The following is a 7,062-nucleotide window of genomic DNA, read 5'->3' as shown; positions in this document are numbered from 1 at the left end:
GTACCCAATGCTTGTATAAATAAATAAATAAATCTTTAGAAAAAAAAAAAAAAAAAAAAAAAAAAAAAAAAGATGTCACTGAGATTCTTTGTTGTTTCTCAGCAAACTGCCTCTGCCGGGGGCCAGCCCCACCACCACAGAGGCCAGGGGTCCTCGGCCAGGCGCAGGTGCTGTTCCCACCTGTGCCATCCAGCATCCTGCCAGTGTGCACAGACAGGCCTCAGGCCGGAGCTGGCAGTGGGCACAGCAGAAGCCGCTGCCAGTTCCTGCAGTGCCTCTGGAACACCTGACCTCACTATTGAGATCAGGTAAAACTTTTCAAGCATTCCCATATCCTCATTCCTTCTGCGTCCTGCCTCTAGAATCAAATTATGGCTTCCCATGTGGATCCAAGGGCCCTTTATTAGTCTCCAGTCCACAGCGCCTTCCTCCAGTAAAGCAGGCTAACTGGTCATTTCCAGTCCAATAATTCACTTTCACTTTCTGTGATCTTCTAGACTTGCAGGCACATGAGAATCACTTGGGGGAACTTCAAAAAACAAAATGTCCAGGCGCCATCTCAGAAGAATTAAATCATGCCAGGTGTGCCCAACATAAATTTTTTTAAGCTCCCCAGGATATTCTGATTTTCAGTTAAGAACAAACCAGTCTAACAAAGTCTCCTTGCTATTCCTGATGTCTGTGTCCCAGCCCTGCAAGATCACCCTGGGGAAATTAAGATCCTGAGTTATTGCTTATTAATACAATATAAGATTGATTTAATTATTCCTGTTCATTGTTCCTGCTAGTTACTCATTATTCACAGAATTTATTTTTCTTGATTTAAAAAAAAAAACAACTATACATTCAAAGGTCATGGACTTCCTGTATATAGCTTTAGGTCTAGCCTTAATTTTGAATTCTGCTGGTTTAACCCAATCTTTCCAGTGTGGGATGTGTCTGCCTTCATAAAATTGGGAGTGAAGAAATGACCAGTAACCAGTCTTGGGTGACATACCGGCAACACCCAGGAAATGGGTTGAATGTCAACACGTAGCCCCCATGCTACGTAGGTTCACGTAGTCCGGAACCCACACTTTCTTCTTAGCCTTGAAATGTTTGGAAGTGCTTTTTAGGATGTTTCTTCATTTGAGCTTTACGACCTCCATTTAAACTTGATAACAGGGGCCTCCCTGGTGGCGCAAGGGGTTAAGATGCAACCTATGAAGCTGTCCACAGCCTCTGCAGCACAATTTCGATCCCCGACCAGCCAGGGAACAACCCACATGGCGCAGCAAACCTCTCCTGACTCGCCCACTGCTCCCCTCAGCAGTGTATTTCAGTCAATCTGCCTGTTCTGTTCCCCACTGTCTCTGGTGGATCTTCTCACTTTCCCACATCTCTGGCCTGTACCCCAGCTCTTGTATGCATAAATAAATAAAAATTAAAAATAATTAAAAATAAACTTGGTAACAGGTATCCTCATACTGTGAATGAGAAAACCAAAGAAGGAATAAAATTCTGGCCTCCTGATTTTCTGTCCAGGATTCTTTGTGAAAAAATCCTTATAAAAGCATCTAAAATGTGGGCCTCCCCGGTGGTGCAGCGGTTGAACGCTGGGTTGCGAAGCTGCCCACTGCCTCTGCAGCGCCGGTTCGATCCCCGGCTGCTCCCCGGCTACCGGAGGAGGGTCCCACATGGCGCGCAGACCTCTCCTGCCGCCCGCTGCTCCCCTCAGCAGTGTACTTCGGTCCTTCTGCCTGCTCTGCTCCCCGCTCTGGCTCTGGTGAATTCTCTCACCCTCCCGTGCTTCTGACTGTACCCAGTGCTTGTATAAATAAATAAAATAAATCTTTAAAAAAAAAATAAAAAAGCATCTAAAATGCTATACACAAAGTATGTGGCAGGTGGGGGTGTGGCTCAGTGCCCAAGTGCAATGTGCAGGAGGCCCTGGGTTCAGTCCCCAGTATCTCCATGTGTCTTCCTTGCAGACATGTTTTTAACCCCGTGAGCTTGATTCCTCCCAACCTGCCAGCTTCAGCACAAATGAACTCAAAGTGCAACTTGAGCAAAAAAACAAATTCAGGGCCTCCCTGGTGGCACAAGGGGTTAAGTGTCAGCACTATGAAGCTATCAGCAGCCACTGCAGCATGAGTTGTAACCCTGGCCAGGAAGCTGACCCACATGGTGCAGCAGACCTTTCCTGTCTCACCCGCTGCCCCCCTCAACAGTGGATTTCAGTGGATTCATCTGTTCTGCTCCCCACTCTGTCTCTGGTAAGTCCTCACCCCCTGCAACTCTGGCCTAAACCTCAGTTCTTATATGCATAAACAAATAAATCTTTAAAAAATAAATAAAGGAGGCAAGCATGTTAAAAACTCATTAGTGAGATCAAGTTGACCCAAAGAAAAACTCACATAGGAGGAAATATCTGATCCCACATTAACACTTTTTGCCTCTTCTAAGTAGTCTTGGAGTCTTTTTAAAAAAAAAAAAAAAGATTTATTTATGCATACAAGAACTGAGGTACAGGCCAGAGGTGTGGGAGGTGAGAGAATTCACCAGAGACAGAGTGGGGAGCAGAACATCGAATTGACTGAAACACACTGCTGAGGGGAGCAGCGGGCGAGACAGGAGAGGTCTGCTGCGCCATGTGGGTAGCTTCCTGGCCAGGGATCAAACATCGTGCTGCAGAGGCTGCGGATAGCTAAGTAGTGCTGTGTCTTAACCCCTTGCGCCACGAGGGAGGCCCCAGTTTTGGGGCTTTAATGCTTTATCCACAGAGCCTCTCCCCTCTAGGAAGCTCTCCCTGATTTTTAATCATTTAGGAGGTAAGTGACTTTGAAACCTACAGAGCTGCCCTTCTCCAAGTTTGGCGTAACTAGGGACAATGCTCTAAAGTGAAGGTAGGGGGTTGTGACCACAGACAGGCACTGGGAGGGGCAGCGTGAGGTCTAAGGCTGCCCCTTTTCCTGGTCCAGTGATTCCATTTTAACCCCTAAGTCTATTTGTTAATTTCAGCACAGGGGAGACTCCAAGGCAGACATGCAAATCTGGAGACCTCTCCTGTCTCCCTGCTGCTGCCCTCAGCAATGCATTTCAGTGGATCCACCCGTTCTGTTCCCCACTCTGTCTCTGGTGAGTCCTCTCACCCCCCACACCTCTGACCTACACCCCAGCTCTTGTATGCATAAATAAAAAAGATTTCACAATAAATACTGGCTTTGCTGTCACACACACACACACACACACACACACACACACACACACAGCCACATAGCCCAGTGAGGTTTTATCAAATTTTATTTGAAATGTGACCTGGGAACTTTTGAGAGCATCACAGCACAAGCTTTTGAGGTTTCTCTGAGTGGATTGTATCTATCTGCATCTTTAATACGTGGTTGGTCTTCGGGGGTAAAATGTTTTGAAGAGGCAATCTAACAGATCAAAGTCACTGTGGGTGTGTGTGTGTGTGTGTGTGTGTGTGTATATATATATATATATATATATATATATGTATTGTGGCCAGAGTTTCTGGAGCAGGACCAGAAAGGAAGCAATAACACCCTAGGAAGTGACAAATTAATCCTTTGCGAGAACATAAACAGCATGTTCCAAGTCCTTTATGCAAGGGACAGTAAGCTCTGGTCTCTGACAGTGTTGATGGAGAAGTCCTTTAAGGACCCTCGTCCGGGGTGAGATTCTCTCTGATCCTGTAAGAACTGTGCCGTCCTGTGCTGCCACCTGCCCGCCCCAAGTGAGCCCGCGGCCCACAGTGCCTGAGCAGGGCGCACTGACCCGAGGGGAGCTTGTCCAGGGGCTGACTGGAAACGCCTGTGGTCTGGTACAGAAAGAGTTGCTGGGCCAGACCCCACACCTTAGAATCTGAAACCAAGAGAACCAAGCCATGTGCCGCCGTGACACACAGCAGGTGCGGAAGAGAGCAGAGGAGCAGGCTCCATGCCAGCAGAGACCGCAAGCCAGATGCCGACATCACGCAACGCGGGCTTCCGCACGGCAGCCTGTTTGTCCACTTCAAGTCCAGCCCACTTTAGCACTGCCCTGTCTGGCCCTGTGAGCTCTCCTGACAGCTACCATGTGGGGCACCTTCCATGCACCCCGCTAAGCACCTTCCACATTTCCCTCCTCATCTCCTTCCTTTGCAGATAAGGAAACTAGGTTGTGAAGGTCACACAATACAGCAGATGTGACGTCTGCCGCAGGACGTGCATGGAGGTCTGGCTCTCTGCTTGCTCCAAACCACTAATCCACACGGTGTCTTTATGTGAAGGCCTGGAGTGCTCCCCCTTCCCCACGGGCTCCCCCACAACCTGACCCAATGGGAGTATCTTCTGCTTGTAGGAGCCTGACACTTCCCTAGTCAATGTCCTCCGCGTGCAAACCCTGTGGCGAGGGACTGCAGATAAAGCAGAGACAAGAGAACAGGGCCAAAGGTACCCACTGGGCACAGAGAAAACATAAACCTGACAAACTGAGCTCCTCATCAGCAAGAGCCTTGGAGGGGAAAGACCTGCTTCTACCCATTGCCACTGAGCGGCCCTCATAGCATTTTGTTGTCCAAGAAGTTCCTGAGGCGGGTGAACAGGGCGTCCTGCCCCGCTCCAGAGGAAATCTGAGCAGAAGCGTGGGTTCTCTGTCGCACTGGAATGGTACGGGAGCTCGGGTCCTTGGCTTTTGCTCAGACAGCGGACATCAGTGATCCCCCGCGAGCCACAGGGCCCAGCCCGGTGGGCAGGCATGGACACACAAGCCGCCCAAGGATGCTCCAGGAGGCAGCCCAGCAGAGTCGCCCAGCAGGAGCTCCAGGGACTCTCCCAACGACAGCGGATTTCCTAACACGCCGCTCCCGCCAGAGCCCCGCGAAGGCAGGTCCAGTACCCGCGGGAAAGACTGGCTACTTTCGCTTTCTCGACGAGCAATCAACTTCACTTTCTCCTCTGCGGCTGAGCCAGAGGTTCCTCTAACGGTGACAGCGGCCCTCGCAGCCCAGATGGTGGCCGACCGAGAGCCGGGGCTGCTGCTCCTGCCCTGTCCAGCAGTGCCGACCAGTCCTCGGGCACTGCAGCAGCAGGCATGTGTCTCAGGCGTCCTTGGGGGTCAAGTCTCCCCCCCCCACACTGAAACCTCTGCTGGACTTTTTTTTCCACAAACCCACTTTACTCATCCACTCTTAGATTTCAAGCCCAGACTTCTTAGAGCTCTCCATGGCAGGGCTGGGGAGAGGACAGGAATGCAGAGCAGCAGAGTTTCGCTGGCCCCCGCAGGGTGGGGGGCTGGACGACACCCACTCCCATTGTGGGCGAGGCCCTGTTCCTTCCCTGTTGGTGTTTCAAGGCTCTCGCCTCATTGGCTCTGAACTGGGTTCTCTTCTGGCCGAAGCCTGGGCCCCTGGCAGCTCTGGTTACCTGCACAAGGGACTGTGCGGCCTCTCCGCAGCGCTCTCATCCACGGGTCTCATTAATAAGCTCTGGTTCTCAATCTCTTTAGAATTTTCTGTGACGTCTAGTCCAACACACGCCTGGCGCAGGAACCCTTCTCCAGCGTGCCCCGGCCAGTGCTTAACGTCTACCCACAGAGGGGAGCTCACTACCTAAACACACTACTTGGGCCCTTCTCCTGTCTTGTTAGGGATCAGGGTGCCAACCACAGCTGGAGCGCACACTCAAGTTCCTAGTGGGTCACTGAAGATGTCGGAGCCCTGGCTTTGGAATTCCCAGAACCCTCGAATTTCCCCCTGGCATGGGTCCAAGTTCTAGCCAGCATGTTCCCAGCCCTCACAGGCCAGGATTTTTTGCTCATCATGTCTTGGTTATTCTGGACCCTTCGGTTTTCCTCATTGCCTTCGGAGCGCAGGCAGGACAGCAGGCTAGGCCTCCCACACACATCTTCAGCCCCCCAAGATTCCCGGTATTGTGGCTGCTGCAGACCAGGTACTTTATAGATGTGATTATCCTGAAGAGCAGCATGTTCAGACAGAGCCTTCCCAGGAGCAAAGCTAGCCGGGGAAATACTTTTTCCTAGTGTGGGGCAGGAGGAAGGTTGGGTGAGGTGATAAGGGGGAAAATGAGTCTTTCCCTTGCCACTTCATCAACAGTGTCCTATCTCTACACCCGCAGACCTTGTTCCAGGCACCGACAGCTGCTCTGCCCGAGACGCAGGACTTCCGTATTCTCTATCTCCTACCTCGGGCTCCCAGCGAGAGTAAAATAACAAATCAAACTGATTTCAGTCAAGTTTCAGCAAGAATGTTTCTACTTTGATTTTTCCATTTTATTTGGCTTTGCCTGGATAGAAGCCAGAGAAAGATAGGATTTTGGCAAGAGAAGAAACGTATCACAAGATTTCTTTCAGTTTTTTTCTGGAGGCCCACTTTATGCCTTTCACCAGCCTCACTTCGGACATGGAGACATGAGGTGTGCAGAGAAAAGGGACTTATACCCAGCCGCAAGCCACTCGGTGGGACTGGGCTTGGATGTGGCCAGGTGACTGACTGGCCTCAACAAGATCTGGCGGCCACAGGCTGTCCTTGTCTGCGCTCGGCCTTAGCTCTCAGCCATGCCGGAAGCCCCTCCCTCTGCACGCTGCCTGCTCGTGGAGCCGGGTGGGTGGACACCCTCATCACACTCACTGCTGAGGAAATGAAAGCCTAGTGTCCACTCACACTTTTGGAAACTGAATTGCTCCTGGCAAGTGCTGGGATCTTTTCTGCCGACCGTGGTCAAGAATACCAGCCACCAGGCTGGTATCAGCTTACTGGCTGGCACAGATTAGGAAGAATGTGATGCAAATGACTAAGAATCAAGGCTCAGACTCAGATTTTAGGCCATCATCTGTCATCTGCAGCTTTTCAAGCCGGGGCTAACACTCCTAGCAAATTTCTTAACTGGGACCTCAGCAAAGGTTTGTAGCAATTTCAATGCCAGTAAGAGTCTGAATGTTTCCAATCAAACTAAGCCAAGAACTGTTCTCTTTGAGGAGCTTTTAAAGTCAGATTTCTCCTTCACCCAACATACAACAAAACGTGTGAGAACTGATCTGGGAGGCCTGGGCAGGCGGCCTGGA

The sequence above is a fragment of the Talpa europaea genome (genome assembly GCF_964194135.1).
Source record: "Talpa europaea genome assembly, chromosome: 3".
Classification (NCBI taxonomy): Eukaryota; Metazoa; Chordata; class Mammalia; order Eulipotyphla; family Talpidae; genus Talpa; species Talpa europaea.
Note: the sequence above shows the minus strand (reverse complement) of the source record.